Here is a 13,549-nt window from a genome sequence, read left to right as displayed (position 1 = left end):
TGGAGGTTGGTGCTGCGCTTTTGACTAGTCTTTGGATAATCAGCCTTTGGAGGGTCAAAACTTAACTATTTTGGAAAATAAAGGTAAATCTGGAAACTATACCAGACAAGCTTTCCAATTATCTATCCTAGGCTCAATTTGGACACCAGGAACCCCCTGAAAGGTGGAGTTGAAGTTGGCGCTATGCTTAGGACAATGGTGTTGCGCTTTTGACACAAATTTTATGAGTTTCATCATTTTGTAAATTTTCTCAGTTTTGATAGTTTCACCTTGACAAATCATGTTTTTACCAATGTAATTGATGGATGTAAATGTAATAATGATGTTTTAAAGTTACCTAGGGTAAATACATTAGGTGAAAACTCTTTTTGTGATGTAATGAATCAGTTTCCAAAAAGTGAGGGATGAGTCAGTTTGACCTCCCTACACTCTAGGTTTCAGTTCAGATTTTGGTGGAATAGCTCCTTAGCTCATGGATTCGACCCCTGAGGATGGGATAAGTTTTTTGATGGCTATATCTATCATTTCTTGACTCATTTCACTGGTTGGATGTTGTTGTATTGATCAAAGACACTAGTGTAATCAGTATTTGGTAGAAATTTAATGAATGAATTGCAACTATTTTGATGGAATACCAGTGGTATGGCATTTTGACATAGTCTCTTCTTATGTTGCATATGTTTGAATGTTTTGTACTCTGATGTTTCATTTCACTTCTATGATATGTTGATTTTCAAGTTGATGAGTAGAATATCTTACATGCTTTGTTTTGGGGAAATCTTCATAATTTTTCCATTTTCTTCAATTTAGAAAGAATAAGTGCTTGTCTTTCTCTTTCTAGAACCTCACCAATCTAATCCATCTAACTCAAGAAACTTAAAGGGTTTGATTGTCTACCTACCTTGCTCCATCAGATGTCTGCAATCATACCCTTATTTGCCCTGACCTAGTCTCTTTGACCTAATCATCATCCAACAACCCAATTTCAAACAATCAAAACCTTTTGCACATCATAACTAGCCTAAAACCCTAATTCATCTAGCCCTCTTGGTTGTGATTTTGTGGAGAGAGCCCTCTCCAGCTTGGTAGGGATAGATACCAAGTCAAAAGGTTGGTCTGTGGTTACCTCAGCTGGACTCTTCCTCAACCTTGGAGATCTGGAGGAGTGATAACATACTGGCGTCGTTGCCAAGGAAATGAGAGATCATATCTTCCCTAGGAAAGAATGACAAATATCAAATCTGAATGCTGACGGTGAACAATGATCAAACACATATGAAGGTTGGACCATTCACCTGGCGACTCCCACTTGATCCAAAGACTGTGCTGGTAGTAGGATTTAGAAATTGAAATGGTTTCTTAGTCCAGAAGGTATGCTACTATGCATCGAGATCATGTTCTAGGCTTTCCAAATTGTCCACCTCAGGTACATTGGAAAACATACTTTCTAAAATTTAGAGATGGAAATGGTGATGATGCTACACTTCATTTAATAAGATTTCATATGCATGTGCGTAAGATGAGGATTAATTTTCGTGAATATTGTTTAATGAATATGTTCATGGCCGCATTAGAAGAAAGAGCACGGTTTTGGTGTGAAAGCTTGCCTCTTGCTTGTATTTATTCTCTCAAGGATTTTCACTCAGTATTTTTTCAGAAGTATAAAGAAGCCTATCCTTCTTTTCTTTTTATTGAGGATTGATGTGATCACTTTGAGAATTTCATTCAAGAGCTGGAAAGTGCTTATGGTGATGAAGATTTTATGGATGATGAACTCTTGGATGCTTTGAAAGAAAACCTTTTTCACCACCATGAGAAGATCATGGATTCTACCCTGGATGACAATGAACTTGAGTAGAATTCTTCAAACGATGATAGTGATCTTCCATCATACGAAGTTGATAATAATTTGCAGCATTATTTCTAATCTTCAAGCGATCAAGATATATATAAAGATGTTCTTTCCATCTGCCCTTCATTCCTTTCCTCTTCTGAGTTTTTAATTCAAGAAGAAATATGTGCAGATCATAATTTTGAGTTTTCTTGTATACAAACTCTAGAGGGTCATGATTTATCCGTTGAGGTCAAAAATAGTGTGCAACATGTTTGTTGTCTTGAGTTTTATTAACATGTTTAGCAGCCTCCAAATGATCAAGATATAGATTTTTTCAAAGTCTAGACAATTCTTTTTCTGATATACATGAAAATATTTGTGTTGATGTTGATTTGGCTACCTCAATTGAAGATCTGCAAGAACATACAAATCTTTTCTCTGATCTGGATGGTATGGAAGACGACATTGTTGCATTTCCATTTAAGAGGGATCACCAAAATTTAGAAGAACAATTAGCCATTATATTTGAAAGCATCTTCCTTCTTTTTGTTGATCCACAAGAGGTAATGCTTCATGATTTCCAAGACCCCTTGGGCAGTCTTTTGCAAGCATTGGAGAAGGTGAATGTTGTTTTGTTTGTCAGCATAAGTCTTGGTTTCAGTTTTCATTGTGAGTTGCCTACATGTACATCATTCTCTTTGCTTACAGAGGATGTGACAATAATTTTAGTGAATGGTCATCTCCTTTTTTGGCTTCATTGGAAATCTCACATCACTTGATTGATTAGGTTATGGATCAATTATAATAGATAAGATGTGACCAATAAGCTCAACATTATGATCATATTTTTCAGTGTCAATTTCTAGTAGAGTTTGTAGTTGACGATGTACAGTTTAGCTTTCAGTTTAATTTGAGTCAGTATTGAGTCATTTTTCAGTCAGTTTTCAGTTTGTCATAAGTCAGTTTATGTCATTTAAGTTTGCAGCATTTAGTCATGCTCATTAGTTATTGAGTTTTTGATCATATATCCCAATGGATAGGCATGCTGGTCTACAATGTTCTTGACACCTCTTTCAGAGCTGCCATCCCCAATAAGGCCAATGTTAGTGTCAGTATTTGCATCCTACCATCAGTGATCAAAAATCCTCTTTTCATATCATATTAGGGCCCCACTCAGAAATTTTTGTCATTCCACTAGGTCATCATTCAAAAATTTACTCATCGATGGTAGCCCTAGTAAAAAACATCACTCTCCCTTAAATTTCATTACTTGTCGGCACATTGTCATACCTTGCTGAATGCACAACAATCATGAGGTCAAAGTCATCATGTCATCATATCAGTCATGACACCATCAATTCTGGTCTGTCAAGGTTACCATTAGGTCCTAGGATTTTTAAGGTCCAATAAAACACCATTTCTATTGCATAATGTCAGCAAGTCTCATAGTGATCAAATAACATCTCTTCACTATCTGAGGATGATTTATAAATAGAAAATCTTGTTTCAGTATGTAGTTTTTATTTTAAATGTAATATTTTTTATTTTTCACTATGTAATTTTATGTCTTTCAAATGTAATAAGCACATGATTTCCAAGCTACTAATTCAGAGTTCCAAAATGCCAAAGGACCAAAAAGTCAAAGTTCAAAGTGTTCTCAATGTATATCAAGTGATCAATTTGTCAAAGAAAAAGTCAAGTGTAAAGGTATAGTTTCCAAGAGTAAGGTGAATGAAAAAGGAAGAAAGTGGGTCCCACAGCCGAAATCATCAATTTCATGAAGTATAAAGTCCACCAAGAAATCAAAATCAAATTCATTTTCACTCTCAAAGGTCCAGCTCACACTCCCTTGGTGAAAAAAGTCAATTTTGCAGGTTTAAAGGCAATTTTTTTTTGGCACTACGCTTAGGAGGGAGGCAGTGCGCTTAGAGCAGTGGTTGCTCCCTTTTTCAATGCAAGCGCTGTGCTTTGGGGGAAGGCGCTGTGCTTTTGTCCAGTGAGCCCCCAGAGCACTAAAATGCCTCCAAATTCTCTCAAAACTTCAACAAAGTCTTGTTTCCTCTTCTACCAAGTAAGTCACACAAAATTTCCACCTCTTTACACTCCTAAACAACATCTTTTCTTAGTGTTTTGGTTCCTAAGAAAAATTGGCACTTGAGCAAGTGATAAAACCCTAAATCTTTCCCTATCCCAAATTTGCTACCCATAGACCCTACAACACCTTTCTACATCACTATTAAACCCATCCTTACCCCTACACTATCATTTCCTAGTCCCTAAACCCTTTTCCCATAAAACCCTAAGACCTAGGTTTCCAAAGTTCCCAGGAAGCCTCTACCATAAACCTGTAATTTAATTATCACTCCCAACTCCCTTGACATTTTCACCTCCTATCACTTCCCACAGCTCCATAATACCTCCCCTCATCTCCTCAATTTTTTATAGCCCTATCCCTATTCCCTATACCTATTTCCACTTCCCATTCCCACCTACCTTATCCCTAGGGTTTCTTAACCAAACACTATGGAGGAAGATAGAGACTATGTGGAAGAGGAGGATACACAAGAAGAGGAGGATAGACAAGTATAAAAGGATAGAGAATAGAGGAGGCAACACAAAGGAGGGAGAATACTAAGGCTGGAGCCCACTAACACAAATGAACTCGTGGCTTCACCAATGTCAGTTTCATGTTTTCAGTATGTAGGTTGCCTTGATCTTTGCAAGATGATTGAAAGAATTTAGCATCACCCTATTTTGAGCAGACTTTTTGCATCAAATCTTAAATATAATCAAGTGACCCTAGTAGGAGTGACCTTCACTTTATCTACTTCTATCATCATTGCTGCCACAGGGATTCAAAACATGGGTGAGAGGTGGTTTAAATCAAGAGATTTGGAGGATCAGTATTATGAACCATTCATAAAACCATTGTATCGAAATGAGAGGAGGAGGGTCTTCGCTTTCATATACCTTCTTAATAGGTATTCCCCCATGATGAAAATCATCATGAAGTACTTCTCTTGTGAAGGAAGGTTCTCTAGGATCTACACATACCGTATCAGACTGCTTATGCACTTCACAAGGGTCAAAAAGCTCAATATCCCATATGATATGTTTAGAAGCATAGACAAAATAGCCTACATTGTACAGAAGAGAGATTATGAACAACAAATGAAGAGCCTTTTCCATCACTCATTGATCAAGATCATTGTCCTTCATCACCTTGACCAATTGCATATTTCATTGCCAATGATATTTTCACTATGCCTCAAGCTCCACATGCTGAAGATATTCCTTCTTCATCTCATCCAACTGATCATCATGCTGAAGGCATACCCACTCCATCTCAGCCCACTACATCTATTCCTCCATCAGTTCAACCTATTTCACCACCATCACCACCATCATCACCATTGCATGGTCATACAGGGTCACCTAGCAGAGTTGAGGTCAGCAAGCCTAAAGGGGCTGAAATAGGCATATTTACTAGAACATATCAGAAAGGGCATAGGCAGGTGTTTTCCCCATAGATTGTGGGAGGGGCCCTGCCTTCTTCATCAGCAAAGTAGGTACAGAAGGGAAAACAAAAGATCACAGAAGCAGATGAGCATGAGGAAGCCATGCAAGAAGATGATGATCCTCATAGTGAGGAGGCAGATTTTGACCTAGTTGACTTGGATTAGCTAGATGAACATGAAACTTCCAGTTTTCTTGTAAAGGAGAAGGATGCCCAAATTAGAGAGCTTCAGACTAACTTAGATAGAGCTAAGTTTGTCATTTCTTTTCTTGAGCAGGAAAAGAAGCAACTAAAGACCAAAAATCTGATCAATGAGGTGAAACTCATCAAGGCTCAAAGAGAAGCAAATAAAGAAAAGGTCATGCTTGATGAAGCATATGGGAAGTATGGTGATTCTAATGAGGAAGAAGACCAAATTCCAAGAAAGAGGCCTAGGACTATAGGGCTGAAAATATCTATAGAACTAGAGAGGCAAAAATAGGTTGAACTTGCCAATGAGCTCACTTTGAATGAGTAGTTTGCCATCATGATCAATGAGTAATAGGAATATTGGTTTGAAAGGGTAAATGAGCATATTTAGAAGCTCTTGAAGAAGGAAAATAGGGACAATGACTGAAATAAATATGTCCAAACATTACTTCAAGAAAAATCAAATTGCAAGGTCCAAGCTCTAAAAGGTCAAAACAAGACTTGAAACCTTAGCCAAGCAAAAGAAGGAAGACAAGCTTCAAATCCTTGTTGAGGCATCACTCATTGCCTAAACATACCTCATTAACCTTCCATAGATCAAATTTTTAAGAATTTTGAGTACTTTTGAAAACTTTGGGGTTTTTTGCATTTTTGGTAGTTTTTGCACCAGTCACACTGCCAAAAGCGCAATGCCCTAGGCATTGTGCTTTTCCTAGAGGCATCCAAATGAAAAATTGCCACCATCATTGGATTCAGAAGGCTAAATACAGTCAGGAAAACCACTTTGCTATGCTTTTTTGGGTCAATTGGGCAGTCAAAGGGTCAAAAAACACCCAAAAAATCATGTTTCTGCCTTGTTTTGGAGGCTGGTGCTACGCTTTTGACCAGTATTGGGAGAATCAACTTTTGGAGAGTCAAAACTTGACCATTTTGGAAAATAAAGGTAGAGCTAGACGCTAGACAGGATAGGCTTTCCAATGAGCTATCATAGTCTCAATTTGGACATTGGGAACCCGTTGAAAAGTGGAGCTGAAGTTGGCACTGCACTTAGGATAGTGGCCTATGCTTTTGACACAAATTTTATGAGTTTCATCATTTTGTAAATTCTCATTTTTGACAGTTTCACCTTCACAAATCTTGTTTTTACCAATGTAATTGATGGATGTAAATGTAATAACTATGTTTTAAAGTTATCTAGGGTAAATACATTAGGTGAAAACTCTTTTTGTGATGTAATGAATCAGTTGCCAAAACATGAGGGATAAGTCATTTTGACCTCCCTACACTCTATGTTTCAGTTCAGATATTGGTGGAACAACTCCTTAGCTCATGGATTCGACCCCTGAGGATGGGAGAAGTTGTTTGATTGCTATATTTATCATTTCTTGACTCATTTCACTGGTTGGATGTTGTTGTATTGATCAAAGACACTAGTGTAATTAGTATTTGGTAGAAATTTAATGAATGAGTTGCAGCTATTTTGATGGAATTCCTGTGGTTTGGCATTTTGACATAGTCTCTTCTTATGTTTCATATGTTTGAATGTTTTTTACTTTGATGTTTCATTTCACTTCTATGATATGTTGATTTTCAAGTTGATGAGCAGAATACATCTTACATGCTCTGTTTTGGGGAAATATTCATAATTTGTCCATTTTGTTCAGTTAAGAAAGAATACATGTTTGTCTTGATATTTCTAGCACCTCACCAATCTGATCCATCTCACTCAAGAACCTTAAAGTGTTTAATTTTCTACCTACCTTGCTCCATCAGATGTCTGCAATCATACCCTTATTTTTCCCGACCTAGTCTCTTTGATCTAATCCTCATCTAGCAACCTAGTTTCAAACAATCAAACCCCTCTTCAAATCATAACTAGCCTAAAAGCCTAATTCATCCAACCCTCTTGGTTGTGATTTTGTGGAGGGAGCCCTATCCGGCTTGGTAGGGCTAGATACCAAGTCAAAAGGTTGGTCTGTGGTTACCTTAGCTGGACTCTTTCTCAGCCTTGGAGATCTGGAGGAGTGATAACAGGTTGAAAACTCGCCTCTTTTAAAATAGGGGCTTTGGCCTGCTCATCTTTTATTCAGCAGGGGAAATTTTTGGAAAAGCGCCGAGCATGACAATGAATGCATTTGGAAGGAATATTCGCATACTCCAATTCTTAAATATGGCTTCGTTCTCAAAAATTTATTTGTAGGGCCCTTGGTAAACCTTCATTAAGGCTTACCTCAACACTGATGTAGGCACAAGAAAATTGACCTCCTTATGGTTCTACTTTATTTAGATAGTGTCCCAGCTTGTTCCCAATGTCTTTAAGTGCATCAGGCCCCCAGAGATGAAGATGGAGGCGTGGCAGCCTAACCCACATCTGCACCACAATGATCTCAGAATATGGATTGAAATCAAAAGTCCATGGGGTGATACAGTGGCCTCTAGATCCCATGAAATGTGGACTTGATCTAAAAATCAAAACTCTTTCCATTTTATTGAGAAAGAAAAAAATATAGAAGCCCCTTCCAACTGTAAAGAAAGTTACCTGGCCTTGAAGCTTGGGGGCCCATTGTTCCGCCATCCATGTTTCAACAACTTTTGGATTCAACCAAAAGCCCATAAACTTGTCAACCAAAGCTTTTTCTAAGAGAATTAGGGCTCTGTTGCATGGATCCAAAAGGTAAAATTCCATCATAGGGATTGCAACTAATTTCTTGCCAAATTTTTAGAGGGGAGAAAAATTCCCTCAAAGTTTTTGAACCTGCATCGAGGCTTTAAATACAACTTCTCCTTCCATGACATGTTGAATAAAGATGTTATGGAACCACACCTGCAAAGAAATTGAAACTATGGGTTTGAGCACTCACTTCTCAGCCATCCACGTCGTCTGTGGAAATGGCTTAAACCTCTGCAAGTCTAAGGGGAAGCAACAAAATGACACAGTGAAATAAATCCACACGACGTACCAGATTAGTAACAAAAACTATCAAGTGGGCCCACATTGCCCTGTATCTACAAAAGAAAAAAAACCACAAACAGCTAGGGAGCTCTAGTTCTCAATGCTCTTATTCATTTTCCTCTCTTTGTATAATATTAATAATATGATATTGTTATTTTGAACCGAGTTACAAAATTAATTATACGTTTAAAATGTTTGTGATAAATTTATTATGATATATAAATGTTTGATTAATATAAAATTATTAATTCTAGTTTTTTTATTAGATAATTTCTATAGATATTAAGTTGTTGATTTTAATGATAAACTTAATTAAATATTAATATTGCAAATAATTTTTAATGAATGGAAAATATGAAATATGTTATAGTAGTTTACAATAGCTAAACTTTGATATGGGAATAAAAAGAAATTAATACGGCATAAATACAAAATTATAATTAGAAAATTCACAAAGTTATTAATTTTAATTTATTTATTTTAATAAATAGCTTTTAAAGATAGTTAATTTCTACAATTATTTAGGTGTTGATTTTAATAACAAACTTAATTGAATGTGGAATATATATTATGGATTAGAAAACCATTTTATTAAAGTGGAGCTTCGGCATTGGGATAAATGAAATTGTTTTTATTTAATCCGATAATGTTAATGATCTTTATGGTTGTGAAGGTTGGAATAAAAGTATATGTTAGAAAATTTACAGCATAATTGAACAAATCCAAAGACATAACTTTTAAGCCGGGGTAGTTTATGAAATTATCATTTAAATTTTTAAAAGATTCTACGTTAAATAGTTATTTGGTGAGAGTTAGAAACTTATAACTCAATTCAACATCAAGGATAAAAACTCAAGGAATAGAAGAGTTGGTAATAAGTTATTAATATTGTTTATTTGCAATGGAAACAAGGGAAGCTGCATCGCAGCAAGTCCCTGCCAAGTTACTTTTACAAGTTAGTGCCACTGCATTAAAGAGTTGCCCAGCAACAATGTACATGTAAGTGCCACTGCATTAAAGAGTTGCCCAGCAACAATGTACATGACATAGAGGAACGGGACTCTTTATAATTGCTTTAACAGGCTTTGGCACTCTTTATAATTGCTTTAACAGGCTTTGGCCTAGCTGTAGAGCTTCTGATACAAAGTTTTGGTTGTGCAAGCAGTAATAGAGAGAGCAATAAGGTAAAGACACAGGAGTGGAAACGCATTCAGAAAATATCTCTTTGCTAAAGCAAGTTGAAATTATAAACTTTATGAAAAAACTATCTGAGAAATGATATGTGAGTACATGTTACAAACGCCAGAAGCAATGAAGTCAGTATACGATTCGATTCTACAGTATATGCTAAATAACGCTGCCAAAGGAGGAGCTTTTACATGAGTGGGGAGGGTTTCCTCTTTGAGTAGCCCACCTATGTGACAGCGAACAATCTTCAATAAGGAAAAGAAAGAAACAATTTAAAAATCTAAAGCCTTTTAGAAATAAGAGGCAAAGCTTTACAAAATTTGGGATTATGCTGATGAGGGTTTACGTTCCGGAAGTGGCCCTTGGAACATAGTGTTCCTTTCAACATCAGAAGTCCCTCGAACTATCCTTGTGCAGCGTAGGCGAAACGTTAAGCTCGGTACCAGACAGAAAGCCGTAAACCTCCTCCGCCATCGGATCACCTCATCAAGATCAACTAGCACAAAGCAAGACAGTTGTCACAAGCAGTGGGAACCAGTTGGCAGGTGCTTGCAGCCTCTTGGACCATTCTTATGTCGCGTGTCCCCGAGTACAAGAGCCAACTCGTCAAGGTCTGGGGGATAAACCACCGAAGGCCATGTCCGTATTAAAACATAATCTCAAACATAATCTCAATGCCAACTTTGTAAACTGTGGAATATAAAATCACAAGATTTGCATATAAGAGTTGTCCGATTCTACGAGCTTAAATCATAACTGCATTTAACATTTCCGTAAGCTATGACGGGTCCTTTCTTGTTTAGCTGTTACACAAATAATAGCAAATCCCTTTCCAATCATTACAATATATGGTCGACCTAATTTCAACCTGGCATATGACTTTATACCGGAACAAAAGACAAAACGAATCGCGTATCTTTTGATTTTATGTGGTATTAGTCACAATAATTAATTGCATTATCTTTGAAATGCAGCTTTAAAATAATCATTGTGGACTAACCGAATGCTTGAAAAGATTTAATCGTTCAAGCTAATTGAAATTGCATCGACTACAGTGTACTGTGTAAGATTGACGTTTTCTTGACTTCTGCGCACGTGGTCAGTAAGGGCTCCCGCAGAGATTACGAGCGAGAAGAAGAAAAGGAAGACGTAGAACCATCAAAATTTACAAATGCCGTGATTTACAAAAACCTTCATTGAAAAGACATAAAGCGAATTACAACACGCGGTTCGATTTTGCGTTCAATGTTTTCATTCACTCGAATCAGTTGAGCAGGTATGTTATAAGCATTTGCCCTGTTCTTTTTACAGGAAACAGACACGTAAAGAAGAGGAGCGGTGACAAAATGACACATATCCCCTCGCTCCTCGACACGTTCAATTGCTCTGCGATAACGGATGGAGCGAGGCACAAAAAACTGCTCAAGCTGAGGTGATTTACTCTGACCGCCTACCGCGAACTGCACTGGATTCTCTACCCCTGTCCAAACAGCAGTATCAGCGAAACCTTAGTGATTTCTTCAACCTTAAGAGGGAGATAGATAAGTGACAGAGAAGCAAACAGCAGTATAGATGCGCATTTGCTGTCATATTATCTGCAGGTCAGTAAACTGGTAACTGCATACCTGTTCAATTAATAAAATTCACAAATTCACAAATTCACTTTGTTTTTTGTTTCTCGCTCTGTTTGTTTTCTAAGTAAACACCAGAATTAGCTGCAATGCATTTCTTGGCAATGCATTTCCTGTCAGAATAAACACATGCAATTAGGAATACGAACCATAATGCGAACTATGAAAATGATAATTAAAGTGTTATAACAGAACAATAAGTGACAAGTGTAGAAGAACAAATCTTCTGTGTTAATTAAGGTCAAAAATATTATGCATAGTAAAACCTAGTTCCTAAACTGAACAGTGAGTCAGACATCGTTCCAAAGGAAATTCCAAGTATGCAAGTTCTAGAATTAAAAAGAAAACATAGATGTTTTCAATTAATAAAAACAAGATAATAAGCACAGTAACTTGACTGTAGCTTGTGATTTCATTCCAATAAAGTTGCTGAGAGCCGATAAGAGCCTTGGAGAAAATCATCCAATTAAAAATAGGCTTCAGAACCCTGTAGATCAGATGCAGGAGTCGCAAGCAAGAATGTAGAGAATTATTTTGAACCCCATGTTTTGTACCTACCAGAAACCCAGAACTATGTGAATTGTAGCAATAATAATATTGCCGCAGTCATTCGATGAAAGGAAACAAAACAACTTGAACCATAACATGTAGGGGCATCATTACCTAAATCATTCGCTGAGATCCTGGGCGCTAATGACAAACCTGGCATTGGAGTTAAGAAAATAGATTAGAAATCGGTGAAAAGAGTTTAGCCAAGACCTTTCCAAAAGAACAGAATGACTGAATAGAAACGTTACTAGCTCAAAAACGCTCACCTGGAATCATGAATATGACCTCGTACACAATAAAATGAATTAATCTACTGCGTTATGATTTTCTATTGCTTTGAATTTTTTCTGTCAATATGTTTTATAGTGAATATTAAATAATCAACGAGAATCGACAGCTATTACGACAAAAAGAATGTGCAGAAAATTCATATACAGATACGTGTTGTTGTATTTAACTGAATTTCCTTATACATGCTTTTCTGTTTCTGCAGTGTGCTTTGGAAAGAGTACTAAACCTGCGGCTAAGAGAAATTAGACGCCTCTGTAGGCGCAAATCTTCAATCAATTTCTGGTTAAGCCTCGCAGTACTTGTCATGGCGAATCCACAGAACAAAATTTCTTCACAGCTCGAAACTGAAAATATGAAGAAAATAAACCTGCACAGCAAAAAATCAACAATATACAGAGATCTCAATGTATGGAATTCATTGAAAAAAATAATAAATTTCCACATACGAAATTGACGAAGAGACCCTGAGTCCTTACCAGGCAAATACTTGGAGTCCACTTACAATGCGGCATCTTCGGAGCAGCAGCGTTCCTAACACGGACGAAGATGAACAGAACAGTTTCAATATGAACAAAACAGTTTCAATATTAGTTTGCCACCTGTATGCCATGCATAACCATGGCACTTGTTTTATTTTTTTGTATATCTATGAGATCATGAATTAATGTTAACATTAAAACAACCCGTTGACGGTTAGGCGGAATGCAGCAGGCGTGTAAAACGAATTTAAGCTATGGTCGGGCCTCTTCCGCCTCGGGAAGAGGCCAAATAAGATGGCAAAAGTTAAGTTAGAAACAAAACTTTGGTTATCCGGCACAGCGCCTTAATCCACCGTTTGAAAACTTTGTAATAACCAGCGTATAACAGAGATGGCAGGGGTGAAGTAATGCTAACTAGGGGTCATATCGATTACTATAGTCCCTGCCGGATGCCAGATGGCAGGGACTAATAAGAACATAAGAACAATTAAGTTAGCTAATCATACATAAGAACATAAGAACAATTAAGTTAGCTAATCATACATAAATGATTATGTCAATTAAGTTATCTAAAAATGATCAAGACAATTATTTTTATTTACAATGTTTTAAAAAGTTGACAAATTCAACCATTTTTTTTGTTGTTAAATTTCTTCTCCAAATTTAGTAGGAATTTGCCTGAAGTAAAGGAATTTTCCCTGTTTTAAGAAAACCATTATCAAAGTTTAAAAGAAAAATCAGTGAAAAAGATGTAACTTTGCTTCCCTAAACAGGTTGAGTTTTCTAATTTTTAACTTGTTTAATTTATAACCATATGTTAGCTAATTGTTATTATTAGTATTACTTAAAATGTAGTTATCAAATAATTGTTAAGATATAATTATTAGTTATTAGTTATTATTATTTTTTGTAAGGTAA

General features: G+C 36.5%; 1 long non-coding RNA gene across 1 annotated transcript; it reads right to left on the bottom strand.

The window, feature by feature from the left end:
* Positions 1 to 11,671: 11,671 nt before the first annotated feature.
* On the bottom strand, positions 11,672 to 12,546 carry LOC149186247 (uncharacterized). The gene is made up of 3 exons (XR_016256115.1): positions 12,379 to 12,546; positions 11,976 to 12,014; positions 11,672 to 11,866 (listed from the first exon to the last, which is right to left on the bottom strand). It is a non-coding gene; the product is annotated as an uncharacterized LOC149186247 (long non-coding RNA).
* Positions 12,547 to 13,549: the final 1,003 nt, after the last annotated feature.

The sequence above is a fragment of the Pinus tabuliformis genome, chromosome 3_1 (genome assembly GCF_031772625.1).
Source record: "Pinus tabuliformis cultivar Carrire ecotype Pingquan chromosome 3_1, CPIR1, whole genome shotgun sequence".
NCBI classification, from domain to species: domain Eukaryota; kingdom Viridiplantae; phylum Streptophyta; class Pinopsida; order Pinales; family Pinaceae; genus Pinus; species Pinus tabuliformis.
Note: the sequence above shows the minus strand (reverse complement) of the source record. Positions and strands in the feature narration are given on the sequence as shown.